This window comes from Choloepus didactylus, chromosome X, assembly GCF_015220235.1.
Source record: "Choloepus didactylus isolate mChoDid1 chromosome X, mChoDid1.pri, whole genome shotgun sequence".
Lineage (NCBI taxonomy): Eukaryota > Metazoa > Chordata > Mammalia > Pilosa > Megalonychidae > Choloepus > Choloepus didactylus.
The window spans coordinates 190,999,716-191,015,347 of record NC_051334.1 but is presented as its reverse complement, the minus strand read 5'-3'; the positions used below and the strand labels follow the sequence as shown (position 1 = coordinate 191,015,347).

The window sequence follows — 15,632 nt, the reverse complement described above, 5'->3', positions numbered from 1 at the left end:
GTACAGAGAAGAGGGTGTTTTGGAAAGGAGGGCATGGCCAACTATCAGACACAGTGGAGAGGCTGAGGAAGATGAGAGATGAAAGATATTCATTGAATTTAGCCGTATGGAGGTCGTCATTGGGTAACCTTGCCAAAGATAGTTTCAGGGGAGTGATGGAGGCAAAATCCAGGTTACAGTGGATTGAAAGGGTGAAAGAGACTCCCATTTAAAAACGATGGATTGAGCACACCTGCATATCTTCAAGCCCTACTGAGACCCTGCTAAAAATAATAAAAGGGAAAAAAGTATAAATCAACAATAACAAAGAGAACATGAGGTAGACCCATAGCAGAGAGAATTCAGTGATGGTCTGCAGGACATAAAGCAGATAAAAAGTGGTTGGTAACTGAAAAAGCAGGTGAAAGAAACTGCCTCTGGGAATACATGAAGAAGGGGGTGCTGCTGAGGAGGGCAGTTTTGCAGACAACTGGAGAGAAAATTAGGATCTGGTAGGCAGACATATATATTTCTGGAGAGAAAAAGTACTGAAAAAAGAAAGAGATTGAGGGCTTCTAATTATAGGAATATGAAAGGCTAGGTGAATTGGATGAACTCACCTGCCTAAAACAACCAGACAAGTTACAAAATAAAATGTATATTTAAAAAAATCTTAAAAACTTAACAGATCTGACAACAAAGAAAGGAATTACTCATTCAAAATCTAAGAGAATGTGATAGCTCAGAAAGGCCAATAGAATGCAAAATACACTTTGGCTGTGAGGGTATTTGCTCATCCTGGAAAACTTGAACTTAGTAGTAAGGAGGACAGAAGACAAAGCCCAGGCTTTGGCCATGGTGCAGAGTATAAAAGGAGATCTTCCCCCACAATGAACTGGGACCCCAAAGGACTATAACCTCAAGGAAAGGGTAAGAAAGAAGTAAGCCTGCACACCCCCCAGGTGAATGCAAGCAAATTGCCTTGGTACTGACCAGAACAGGTGAAAACTCCTTGAGGTGTTTCTACCACAAGATGGCCTTCCTTGGAATTTACAGTCCAAATTCTCATCCCCTGGGTATCCCATGAAACTCCAAACCTGATAGTGGCTTTAGATCCCGGGCAGAAGTAAAGTTGAATCCTCTCTGGAAGAAATCACTTTTATTCTGATCTCAAAAAATCCCCTCAAAGAAATAAAATAGAAGCTTGAACGTATCTTTCTGGAACAGGAAACCAAAAGAAGCAATCTAGCAGATTTGAAAAAGAGCCAAATATAACTTATAGAATTGAAAAATACAATAACAGAATAGGTAGGGCTGAAGAAAGAATTTGTAAGTACCTAGAATGCAGCCCAGGAAGACAAAAGGGATGAAAAATATGGAAATGAGGCTAAGTGGCATGGACTACAGAGTGAGAAGGTTTAACATATGTTTAATTAGAGTTCCCCAAGAAGAGGAGAGTGGGGGGAATTGGGCAACTGGGAATATTTGAAGATGAATGGCTGAGCATTTTCCTTAAACAGTGAAAGATAATGGCTCAAGCCAGACAAATGAAAAGAAATGTCACCTTGACAAACCATGGTGAAACTGTAATACTCCAAAATATAATATCAAATTTAAAGCAGCCAAAGAAGAAAAAAGAGGCTCTCTTCAAAGAGTACTTTAGGCAGATGGATAGAAATCCCAGAACAAAAATCTGACTTGTAAGAAGGAATGAAGAACACATAAGTAGTAACCACGTGGGGAAATCTAAACAAACATACACTCACGGAAATGATAATAATCACATCTTGTGGGGTTTTAGAATAAAAGTTAAAATTAAAGTACATGACAAAAATAATATTTAAGTTGGGAGGAACTAAATGGGCTAAAATGTCCTATGGTCTTTGTGTTTTCTAGGAAGAGGGTAAAGATATTAATTCCAGATGACAATTTAGGCATGCATGCTCTAATATTTAGAATAGAAATAGAGAGTATAACTTTCAAGCTGAAAGAAAGAAAAAAAATGGAATTTTTTTTTAAATACTCAATGAATCCAAAGAAGTCAAGAAAGGAGAGGAAAGAAAACATTGTATGCCTGATACAGCTAGAAAGCCCAGATTAATATATATTAGTTAAAAGACCATGAATAACAGTCTGGACAAAAACAATCCAAATAACTGCTGTTTGTGAGAGGCACCCTTAAAACATAAAGATACAGAAAGTTTGAAATTTAAAATACAGAAAGAAAAATACCATGAAATTACTAATTAAAAAGAAGGTGGTGTGACTACATTGATAGCAGACAAAATAGACTTTAAGGCAAAAAACATTAGTAGGTATAAAGAGTGTTATTTCATAATGATAGCATTTTCATTGACCAAGAAGTTATAACAATGATAAATTTATATTCATTTAATAACAAAGTCTCAAAATAAATAATGCAACAATTCCTAGAGCTACAAATAGAAATAGAGAAATCCACAATCATAGTGTGAGATTTTAACACACCTTTCAGAAATTGAAGCAAGCAGACACAATAGCATGGTTTACTAACTTGCTAAACAGATGCATGTAAAACACTGCACCCAAGACCCCCAGAATGCACATTATTTTCAAGCATGTGGTTACAAACATTGGCCATATTTAGGGCCATAAAGTAAATGTCAACAGATTTAAAAGGTCTAGATTATATACATGTTCTTTGATCAAAATGGAATTAAACTGGAAGTCAACAATGAATGAATTTCTAGTACATTCCCATATATTTAGAAATTAAGAAACATAAGTTTCAATAACCCATGGGTCAGGACATATATTTTAATGGAAAATAAAAGATATTTATAGCTTAATAATAATGAAAGTGCTGCATATTAAAAACTGTGGAATGCAACTAAAGCAGTGCTTACAGGGAAATTTATAGCCTTAAATAGGTGTATTAGAAAAAGAATAAAGACTAAAAATTAATAATCTGAGCATCCACCTCAGAACAGTTAGTAAAACACCAGCAAATTGATCATAAAGAAAGTAGAAGGAAGGAAATAATGAAGATAAGATCAGGCGTTAATGAACTAGAAAACAAGCATACAATGGAGAGATCAACCAAACCAAATGGAGAGATCAACCAAAACCAAAAGATTTTGTGAAAGGAATCACAAAATCGACAAACTTCTGGTGAAGCCAATCAAGAATAAAAGAGAGAATGTACTGATAACTGTTATTAAGAATAAATAAAATTACATCACTACAGTTGCACAGAAATTAAAAAGAATAAGAGGATATTATAAACAAATCTGTGCCAATATGTTTGAAAATGTAGATGAAATAAACTAGAAAAAAAGAACTATCAAAATTGAATCTAGAGGAAATGGAAACCTGAACAATACTATGGTCATTAAAGAAATTTAATCAGTAATTAGAATCTTCCATAAAGAAAACTCTAGACTAGATCTATTTCATTGGCAAATTGTACCAAATATACAAAGAAGTATTCCACACCTCTTCCAGAGAATGGAAAGCTACAGGATACTTCCCAACTTAAGAGCCTAGCAAAATCTTGATCCAGCAAGGACAGTGCAAAAAGGAAAAATAAAGGACAATCTCACTCATGAATGCAAAAACCTAAACAGAAGATTAGCCAATAGAATCCAGCAATATATCAGAAGGATGGCCAACTTGGGTTTATCCCAAAAATGCAAAGTTGGTTTAACATTACAATCAAGCAATGTAAATTCTATATTACCAGTCTAAAGGAGAAAATCTTATATCTCAATAGATGCAGATTAATGGTATAATAGCATTCAATATGCATTCATGATAAAAATTTATTGTAAACTAGGAGTTGAAGGGAACTTCCTCCAGTTGATAATGGTTATATACGAACAAACTTTAGCTAGTATGACACTTAATGGTGAAATGTTAAAACTTTGTCTTTGAGTTAAGGATAAGGTGAAGATGCCTGCTGTCATCATTTCTATTCAATATTTTTTTTTTTAATGTAGTTTTATTGAGATATATTCACACACCATAGAAACCATCCTAAGTATACAATCACTGGCTCACAGTATCATCACATAGTTGTGCATACAACCCCATAATCAATTTTAGAACATTTTCATTACTCCAGAACATAAATAAAAATAAAAAAGGAAACCCAAATCCACCCATACCCCTTATCTTCCCATATTATTGACCCATAGTATTGGTGTGGTACATTTGTTACTGTTGATGAAAAAGTATTAAAATATTACTGTTAACTATAGTCTGTAGTTTGCAGTAGGTACATTTCCCCCCATAAACCCCTCTATTATTAACTCCTTCTAATAGTGTGATACATTTGTCCTAGTTCGTGAAGAAACTTTTTTTTGTATTTGTACAGTTAATCACAGACATTGCCCACCACAAGATTCACTGTTATGCATTCCCATGTTTTAATCTCCTACTTTCCTTCTGTTGACATACGTGACTCTAAACTTCCCCTTTCCACCATACTCACACACCTTTCAACACTCTTAATTATTCTCACAATAATGTGCTATTGTCACCTTTGTCTAGTTCCAAACGTTTAAGTTCAACTTAGTTAAACATTGTGCACATATTAAGGAACTGCTCCCCATTCTTTAGCCTCATTCTGTATCCTGGTAACCTATATTCTATATTTTATGTCTATGAGTTTACATATTTTTTTTTTAGATCAGCATCATACACTTTATAATACACTCACATTTATACACAAATTTCATGTTTACAAGTACAAAAGGCAAAGAACTGCAAAGAATCTAAGCAACTGCATAAACAACTACATTCAATAGTTAAAACTGTTGTCCCCATTCCGTTTTCTAAATCCAGAAAAAAACTGTAAATGCCATCCCACACATGGACATCTCTTTTAGAAGTTGGAGACTGTGTATAGTTCTGCACATATCTGGGTTTCCACAGAACTGAACTTGAACTGAGACTCCATTGTGTTCCACGCCAAATTGGCTAGAAGGAAGTCATCCATGGCTGTTTGAGTTTCATTGCTGGCGAAAAACAAACTCCCCAGGTTTTCAAAACCAGAATTCATGGTTTGTTTCTGTACTGTTCAAATGAACTTTGCTTTCTAGAGCAGGTAGGGTTCTGGTGGAAATCCCTTCTGTTTGGGTTTCTGTGTCAGATGAATCAGTGCTCAAGGAGAAGCTGGAGTGTTTCAGAATACTGCCCAGAGGCAGATGAAGGCTGCTGTCTAAAAAGAGGTTTAAGTCTGTCTGTGTCTGTGTATCAAACATTTCAAGGCCTAAGAAGTTGGCATTTCCCCTACAACTGTAGGACTGAGCAGAGGTGTCTGCAAGTAAGAAGTCAGTTTGGGTCTTGATGTCCAGGGATTCCAAGACTGGTTCAGTGTTCATATTGCTGAGTTCACTCTCTTCCGTTTGAGTTTGGATATTTGAGGTCAAAAAGAACTCTTCAATATCAAAATCTATTCCGGGATTTTGGGTTGGGCCAGATGGGAGCTGTGTGTTGGGTTTAGCGTTTGTGTCACAGAAGACTGCGATTATCCAATGTCTGACCTGGCAGGTTACTTGATAAGATGTTTTCTAAATCGCTTAATAAATCTATGGTTTGGGTCTGATAATCTGTCATGTTTTGTGATGGAAGAATATATCCTGCTCATTAAAGTTTATAATTGGTGCAGATTTCTCAACATCTTGATTTAAAGTCTTAGGGTCATTCTGAGGTAACAAACAATGAGTTATAGTATCTGCTACCAAACTGTTGCTTATAACATTGTCTGCAGAAACCCTGTAGGATGAATGGACATTCTCAAACATGTCCCCACACATGACTGCTTGGTGCATGTGTACCCGGTCATCTGTGGAACTTTGCACTCCACTGGTTTGTGTTTCTCTGGAGATCCCACCTGACTGGAAACAAGCATCTAAAAAAGCATCGGTCTGAGCAGCTATAGATGAAGTTACTTTAGAACTGGGTAACAATATTTGAGTGTGCACACTAATGGGCAGTGAAACTTGAGAACCAAATGTCAGATCAGTTTGAGAACAAGACGATACGGAGTCGTCTGGGGAAGCCCACTGTGCAGAAGGCAGGAAGCTTGGTGAGCCGTAAGACAGATCTGTCTGCATGTTGATGGAAGAAACGCTGTTCTTCTGACATGTGTCCCCTAGTTGTTGTAAAGAAGGAGGTGGACTTCTACCCGAGTACACTTGAACACCTGCACTGATTGGCTCAACAGCAATGGGATCCACAATTTTGGGGAGAGGCAGAATTTCCTTAAGAGAGCAAGCTTCTGAATCTAAGACGAGGATCAGGGTTCCAATGGACAAGGGGCGTAAGTGAACGGTGCCCGTGGCAGAACCCTGTCATCCACACCTACTACCACAGGCTGGGCCGAGCAGTCAGCCGTAGTGGACGCAGACAGGCACAGGAGAAAACTGCATCACAGGCAGTTTAACCAAAGCCACTTTGGGCTTTTGTAAAAGCAACTTCTAAGGATATCTTGGAGGTGTTGTAAGAGTCTGTTTTCTGGCATTAGAGTTGCAAGAGTCTTCAAAGGAAGCCACTAGCTTTATTTCTGAAGTTTCTCATTCTTGAGTGTCTGGTCTTGAGGTTGGTTTATCGATCAATGATTCAAAGGTCTTTTTTGACAACTTCTGATTGTTCGTGGAGTTCTCCATTTTCCTTTTCTTACTAGGTGGATCCTTGTGGTCAGCAGGGATCTCACGGCCAAGTTCGGTAGATGTGTGACTGCAAGGCAGTTCTGCTGGTGTAAGGACAGCCACACGTGACCTGGAAAGTCCTGCCACAATCCTCCCCGTGTCTTTTCAAGTCCCGTTCAGTACCGTAAGAATTGCTGCACTTAATACATTTATGCTTCTTTTCAGCACGCATTTTCATAAAGTGCAAATCAGAACTTAAAAAGGACAAATGGCAGTTTATTGGAGACTTCACGTCATCCTTTTTGCTTTGTTGCATGAAAGGAGATGGTTTTGGAAACAATCCATGATGTCCAGCAGTTAGGCTTCAGTCTACAGATCGGTGCTGTTTTACAAGAGAGAATTGAGAAAATGGTCTGTCAGGGCCTCTAGGGCATCCTTCAATTGGACAACAGTAGAATTTCAGTACAGTTTTCAAATCTTTCCTTATTGTTGGATTTACTATGCTGTCCTGCAGGCGGTGGCTCTTGACCAGGTGCATGTTGAGCGTGGGGTTGTTGGGCGGAATCTTGCTGCAGCCGTGCACGGTGCACAGGATGTTGGTGTGCACACGGCCCGGGACAGCTCTCTCACCGACGGTTGGATCAGCTCCTGGGCAGGCAGCACTGGCGATGCGGGCTGCTGCCTCGCCTCTGTGGGCCGCGGCCAGCTGCCCCTCATCCATCCCGGGGGACCCCACAGGCCCGAGGCCGCCGCTGCTGCCTCAGAGGCTGCCATGGCTCCTGCGTGGCAGCAAGATGGAGCTCGCAGGTCTATGAGTTTACATATTATAATTAGTTTCTATCAGTGAGATCATACAATATTTGTCCTTTTGTGTCTAACTTGTTTCACTTAACATAATGTCCTCAAGGTTCATCCATGTTGCCATATGCTTCAGGACATTCCTTTTTACTGCTGAATAATATTCCATTGTATGTGTGATGGTTGGGTTCGTGTGTCAGCTTGGCCAGGTGATGGTGCCTGGTTGTCTAGTCAAGCAAACACTGGCCTAACAATCACTGCAAGGACATTTGTGGCTGGTTAATAAACCAGAAGGTTGGTTTATTAAATCATCAGTCAATTGATTGCATCGGTGGCTAATTACATCTATGATCAATTAAGGGAGATTTAATCCAATCAGTTGAAGACTTTTTTTTTTTTTTTTAAGACTTATTTTCTTTATTAAATTATTCTTATAAGAAAACATGTATTTGTAAAAATGGTTTCCTGTCTCACATATTTGTGCAATCAGAGCTGAATTGTAAGCTATTCTTTTTTTTTTTTTAATCATCATTTTATTGAGATATATTCACATACCACGCAGTCATACAAAACAAATTGTACTTTCGATTGTTTACAGTACCATTACATAGTTGTACATTCATCACCTAAATCAATCCCTGACACCTTCATTAGCACACACACAAAAATAACAAGAATAATAATTAGAGTGAAAAAGAGCAATTGAAGTAAAAAAGAACACTAGGTACCTTTGTCTGTTTGTTTGCTTCCCCTACTTTTCTACACATCCATCCATAAACTAGACAAAGTGGAGTTTGGTCCTTATGGCATTCCCAATCCCACTGTCACCCCTCATAAGCTACATCTATTCAATATTGTACAGGAAGTCCCAACCACCATAGTGAGGCAAGGAAATGAAAAGAAAAATAAAAACTGTCCTTATTCACAGATGATATGGTTGCCTTTATAGAAAACCCTCCCAAAATAAAAAATTAAATTATAAAATCATAAAAGGGTTTAGCAAGTCTGTTGGAATTTACAATAGCATCAAAACATTTGAAGTACCTTGAAATAAATATCAAAATTTTGAAAGAGGTCTTGTTGAAAGACATTAAAGAAGACCTAAATAAATGGAGAGAGAGTGATAACATGTTAATGGATTGAAAGAGTCAATATTGTAAAGATGTCAGTCCTCCTTAAATTAATTGATTTATAGATTTAATTCATTCCCAATCAAAACTGAGCAGGTGTGAGTGTCTGTGGGTTGTGTGTATATGTGTATGAGTGTCTGTGGAACTTGACAACATTATTCAAACATTTATATGGAAGTGCAAAGGGCCAAGAACACTCAAGATCCTTTTTTTAAAAAAAATGCAATTTTATTGAGATATATTCACACACCATATAATCCATCCAAAGTACACAATCAATGGTGCACAGTATCATCATACAGTTGTGCATTCATCACCACAAGTTTTGAACATTTTCATTACTCCAAAATAAAGAAGAAATAAAAATAAAAAAAGAACACCCCAAACATCTCATACCCCTTATCCCCCTTATTATTTATATATATATATTTGTCTTTATTTTACTACTCATCTGTCCATACACTGGATAAAGGGAGTGTCAGCCACAAAGTTTTCATAATCACACAGTCACACAGTGTAAGCTATATAGTTATACAGTCATCTTCAAGAATCAAGGCTACTGGGTTGCAGTTCAACAGTTTCAGGTATTTACTTCTAGCTATTACAATACACTAAAAACTAAAAAGGGATATCTATGTAATGCATAAGAGTAACCTCCAGAATGACCTCTCCACTCCGTTTGAAATCTCTCAGCCATGGAAACTTTATTTTGTTTAATTTCTTTTCCACCTTCTGGTCAAGAAAGCATTCTCCATCCTATGATGCCAGAGCCAGTCTCATCCCTGGGAATCATGTCCCACATTGCCAGAGAGATTTACACTCTTGGGAGTCATTTGCAGAGTTGGCTGACAGAAAGGGCCTGGCTTCTTTTAATTAATGTCCTCAACGTACATCCATGTTGCAGCATGTATCAGAACTTCATTCCTTTTTTTAAAATTCAGTTTTATTGAGATACATTCACATATCATACAATCATTCATGGTGTACAATCAACTCTTCACGCATTCCTTTTTCTGGCTACATAATATCCCATTGTATGTATATACCACATTTTGTTTATCCATTCATTTGTTGATGGACACTTGGGATGTTTCCACTTTTTGTCTATTATGGATAATGCTGCTATGAATATTTGCTTACAGGTTTTTGTGTGGACATATGTTTTCATTTCTCTTGAGTATGTACCTTGGAGTGGAATTGCTGGGTCATATGGTAATTCTACATTTAAATTTTTGAGGAACGCTTAATGGGATTCTTACTCACCTCTGTAGTCCTTGTTCAGGGTGTGCTGCTTGTTTTGGGGAAGGCAGCTGAGTTTCATCCCTCTGGAGAGAGGCCAGGTGGATCAGAAGGCTGCCTTTTCCAAGACGGCAGAACATGGGGAGTGGTGGTGGGGAAGGATTTGGTGACCATGTCACAGCCCTTTCCAATCGAATTACTTGAGCTTTCCATAAAAGCCAAAGGTGATGACTAGTGGAAGGAAAGTCACAAGCATGTTTTTCTCTTTTGGTTTTGAGACAATTAATGTGACACAGGAAGAAGAGGAATTAAAGAATATTGGCCACATAAGAAAGTGGAACTTAACTATGAACTCTCTGTTTAGGAGAAGACAGGGGCTAGCTAATTGCCAGCAGACCATCCAGTGCAGGGGAGGAGGGGGCTTCTTTTTGATGCCCACCCCAACAGGTGCCTCTCAGATCAGTGCCTTGCAGACCTCCCAAATGGGAACTTCGTGTGGGCCAAGTATTGTTGGAATACAGTATCTGCTCAATCTAATTCCTGGGGCTTTACACCCTGCAGACTGGTGCTGGCCTCAGCAAAGGAAAAGAAGAGAAGCACCTATGAGGTCTCAGAATTTTTTCCACTGGGGCCGGCATGGGATTGTTTCTCCATTTTTCTCCACCCACAATGAGGAGGTGCCACCTGTTCATACTCACAATTCCCCACCGTTCACTCATGGACCTCCCTCTGCCTGGGGTGGATACAGAAGCAATATAAGACACCACTGACCTTCTGTTAATGTGCCAAAACTATCAAAATAAAAGGAATTTTTTTTCTGCCTTGTTGGTTACAACATCATGTAAAAATGGCTAGATGTATGCTCACCAAATTTGGAGGTAGTTTTTAGATGGTCTGACTTAGAATTAAGTAGGTTACATGCAGGATACAAAGTTCATTTGGGGGAGTCCTGGGAAGTCTCTCATAAAGCTAAGTCTTCCAGGGCAGCTGAAACTGAGTTTCTCAGAGAGACCCACCACACCTATAAAGATACTAAGAATTAAAATGTACAATTTCTATTTGAAATGATGGAATCGTTTTGGCAATGGATGGTGGTGATGGTAGCACAATATATTGAATGTAATTAACGCCAGTGAAATATATATCTAAATGTGGTTAAAAGGGGAAATGTTAGGTTGTATATATGGTAATAGAATAAACATTAAAAAAAAAAACCCATGGAACTGCATTACACCAACAGTGAACCCTGAGTTAAACCATGGACTATAATTAATAGCACAATTATAAAAATGTGCTTTCATCAGTTGTAACAAATGTACCTCACCAATGCAAGGTTTAATAATAGGGTGATATACGGGCATCCTGTATTTTGTGCATGATTGTTCTTAAACCCACAATTTCTTTAATTGAAAAAAGGAAGAGCACACAATGGTTTCAAATATGAACCAAATGAAAACACAGAAGTGCAAATGCCTCAAATGACAGGCTCTGACTTGCGATAAAACTGCTACTTACAGGGGCAACTCCACGGTGCTGTAAATCTCAGGCAGTGGGAGGCAGGAGCAAAGAGAGGAGGCAGCTGAAGCCAATTGGAAACATGCACAAGTCAAGAGGGCGAGATGTTAGCCACAGAGTGAACTGGGGTCCTCTGATCCTCAATCAATACTCTCTGCTCCCCTGAGTTGACCAAGCCCCTTGTTGGGGACAGTAGAGGGATGTAGGAAGAAAGATCCTATTGTCAACTAATGCCAACTCCTCACATTTGATTCACTTAGAATTAATATGAGGTTTTAAATGGGTGGGTAACCGTTCTTGGTTAGAATGAGAAGATAGGAAAATGAATATTGTTCATTAAGCTCTAATTAGCAGGTAAATCGTACAAGGGGAAAAGAGTCCAAGTATTATTACAAGTGATTAATGTGCTTCTTCTATCCACTGTAGCCCTTTGATTTGAACCACCTAATCTGTGGTCTTTATCGGCTGTTAAGATCCTGGAAATAATGGCTGCTAATGATTTTGGTGAGCCCCAGATTGCACTAAAGGAAATGAATGTGTCCTATTCTCTCTAATGACTCAAGCACAGGGAGAAGATAAAGTGGCTCTAACCATAATGAATTAAGCCCTGAGGATTTGGAGAGGACACTCATTATGTTTGCTCATTTAACAAATGTGGATGATGTCTCCAAGTTGTAAAGGAAATGTGAGCAGACTTAGTCCGTTCAGGAAAATACCCATCATCTGCCCCAAACTGCTACTGAGTTGGCTGTTGTCATGACCTGGCTGGCTTGCTGGTGGCAGCCTCAAGCCTTAGTTCCAGGGACTTGATTCCTGTTTAAATCCTTGCCCAGTTCTTTTTGAGGCTGCAGCCATGCCCCTGAAGTCTTAGTCCCCTCCTCAGCCTGGACTGATAGCTGACTTCCCCTGTCTGAGCATACCCAGCCACTTTGCACTTGGGGGCAGACTGGTCTCCTGGTCAACCAGCCCCCAGGTTTTCATTTGGACTGAAGTCAGGAAATCAGATTGTTCCTTCACATGGAAAAGACACAAACCATGTCAGTGAAGTATCTCCGGGGGCAGTGAAAAGGCAAGTCACTCTGTATGTCCCTTTCTAACTGATACACTAGTGGTGGCCTTGGGAGCTTGTGAGGGCCTGTTGGGGGCAGTCTCTGATGTCCCAGAGAGCCCCTGCCTTCTATGGATGTGTAGCGGAGTAGAGTTTAGATAGAGTATTAGAAACCTTCAGGATAATAATAATAGCTAGTAGTCATTGAAGGCCTACTATGTTCTGGGTAGTGTTCTAAGTGCTTAAATATAGCACCTCATCTAACCCTCCCATCAACACTAGATGAGGTAGGCACTATGATTACTGCATTTTAGAGCTGAGGGAGCTGAGATGCAGAGGGGCTAAGTAACTTGCTCAAGGTCACATAGCTGACCATTGGCAGATCTGGGTTGCCACTGGTTTTTATTTTCAAAAATTGAACTGAATGCAGTGGCTGTTCATCAGGAGTCTACCTGATGCTGGATGGGAGCAGGGGAAGGGCAGGGCCTGGGTGGGAGAAGAAGCTCCCAGACTCCTGTGCACCTTCCCGCGAAGAGGTAGGCATCCCACAAAGGTGCAGGAATGAGTGGAGAATGTTCTGTTTGTATTCAAACCAAAAGAAACAGTCACACTTATTGGGGTTGCTCTAGATTCTCATTTGACCAGTTTTATATAATAGAACTGCTGATGTTTTAGTGTGGCATCAGCAGATGATCCAGCAATTTCAGAGAAGCATTGTCCAGAAAATGTTGGAGTGCTTGGGACAGGCGTTGGCTGTCCAGCCCTTCCTGGAAGTGGGGCAAGGTGTGAGCTGACACTAAAGCCAGCTGCTTGTCTATCTTGGGCCAGGGGCTGCTTGGGGCTGAAAGCAAACCCACAGCATTCATAGTAATATTATTCCAATATCCAAAAGGTGGAAGCAAACCAAGTGCCTATCAACTGATGAAAGGATAGAGTGTGGCTTATCCATACAATGGAATGTTATTCACTCATAAAAAGGTATGAAATTCTGATACAATGTAGATGAACCTTGAAAACATTATTGCTGAGTGAAAGCAGCCAGACACAAAAGACTACATACTATATGATTCCATTTCTATGAAATGTCCAGAATAGGCAAACCTATAAACACAGAAAGTAGATTAGTCATTGCCAGAGGATGAGGGGCTGGTGGAGAGTGGGCTGTGACTGCTAATGGGTAGATGGCTTTTCAGGGGTGATGGAAATGTTCTGGAATTAGATAGTGGTGATGGTTGCACAACTTTGTGAATATACAAAAAAAAAAAAAACACTAAATATTCACTTTAAAAAGGTGAATATTATGGTATGTGAATTATATCTCAATAAAAAAACAAAACAAAACAAAACAAACAACAGGAGAACAGCAGCAACAACAAAAAAGAGAACCCAGCATCCCCCTTCCCTAGTCCCAGAGTAGAACAGAAGCTTACGGAGAAAGGCCCTGGGCTGAATGGGTATCAGGCCTTCATTTAAGCCTGGCTTCCTCCACTTCCTCGGCATGTCCTTGGGCAAGTCCCTTCACCTCTCTGGGCCTCAGTCTCTCCACCTGTTAAATGGCATTGTTGTGAGAAAATATATCCTGGAAGAGATTTTGAAACTATAAAATGCTTATTTTTTAAAAACTACAATGCACTAATTACAGGCAAGGTATTATGATAGTGCTTGAGGATTAAACAGACAATCTAGAAGGAAGGTGAAGGTAATCTTCTGCTATTACCACCATCATCAGAGTTTGGAAGCTGCTCACTTCCTCTCTCTGTCCTTCACAAAGAGTACCCAGTTGTCAGCTGCCATCCTGGCTGCCAGACCCACCCCGATCTGATCTTGCAGGTGAGGGAGCAGCTGGCAGAAACTTAAGTGTTCATTCTTCAGAAGAAGATGAGAAATAGGGAGGCTGAGGTGAAAGAAAGCTTTCTGTATAAGCAAGATGAGGACAATTTAAAAAAATTTCCTTCTATACAGGATGGCCCATGGCACCACTTATGCTTGGGAAATCCCAAGCTTTTAGTGCTAGGGGTCCCATGAGAGACTGGGTGGACTCCCTCACCTCAAAATAGGTGATCTGGGGCATGGGAACTGCATTTGGACCAGGCTGGGCTGCAGGACAGCAACCTCTCTGAACAATTCCGTGGAATATGCCCATTGCTTTATTCTCCTTCTCAGTCAGGGAATGTCCCATCTCCTCTATTTGCATTCTACATCTTAATAGGTTTTAAATCCCAAATAAAGTGTATCTCTCCACCCCCAGTTATTTGTACTTCTTAGCAGGCATTTTGGAAAGAGACTTCATTAAAAATCTTTGCAGGTTTAAAATAAACCATACTCACTTCACTATCTTACCCAGTAAGGATCTCCCCGCTTAACTGTTCCAAAGTAATTGAGCTCATGGCACATGAGACGAGTCTTATCCTGGCAGGAAGCACACTGGTTCTCTCATATTTACCCTGCTAACTGATTAAATATCTACCCGTTTTTTCTCAGAATCTTTATTACGACTAGTTTAGCCGGGTGCAGAATTCTTTCTTAGATTATTAAAACATTTTCCTCCTTCACTTGCCTAGTAGTGAAAAACCCAAGTCCCACGAAGTCGAGAGTTTGAGCAGGAACGGGGGTGGCGAGAGGAGGAAGGTGTGAGTGCCTTAAATCACTAGAATGTTCGTTTTCGTTTTTTTCCTTCACATTTTATTTGCAGTTTGTTTTAATTCAGACTAGCTTCTTGCCACAAGCGAAAGGGGACCCTCGGGGAACCAGCGTGAACAGTTTGGTGTGGATCCTACAAAACAGCACACAGTGGGGTCGGGCTCCTTTTTTCCCCCGCGCACAGTTGCGCAGGGAGAAAAGCCTGCGTTCGCAGGTAATTCCTGGCTGGTGGCGGAGAGCGCAGCAGCTGCGCCAGCTCTCAGCCGGGTTTCCAGCAAGGAACCTCGAAACAAATGAATCTGAAAAGGCTTCAGGCGGGAGAGAAATTGTTATTCGTGCACGATTCTGTTTTCCGTACCGAGAGCTGAATGGGGGGTGGGGTGGCGGGGGTTCAACTTCAGACAAGGGGACTCTTTCCTGCTTTAGGCTTTTCAGCTAGAGAAAGTGCCTGCAGTCTTGCTTGTCTTTCCATTAAAGGTCCCTCCCGGAATGTCAAAGTCCCTGGCGGAACCCGCCCCCAACCCCCTCCCGGGGTCCGTTCCCCCGCGGGGCAGGAGGGCGACTGTGTCCAGAGGATGGGGCTCCCGGGGCCAGTGCAACCCCTCTCCCCCGCTGCGTCAAGAAGGCTGGTCAGAAGCAAGTTTCAAGGTG

At 40.2% G+C, this 15,632-nt stretch overlaps 1 pseudogene; it reads right to left on the bottom strand.

Annotated features, from left to right (window-relative positions):
- Positions 1 to 4,707: 4,707 nt before the first annotated feature.
- On the bottom strand, positions 4,708 to 7,413 carry LOC119523201 (annotated as a pseudogene).
- Between the last annotated feature and the right edge of the window lie 8,219 nt (positions 7,414 to 15,632).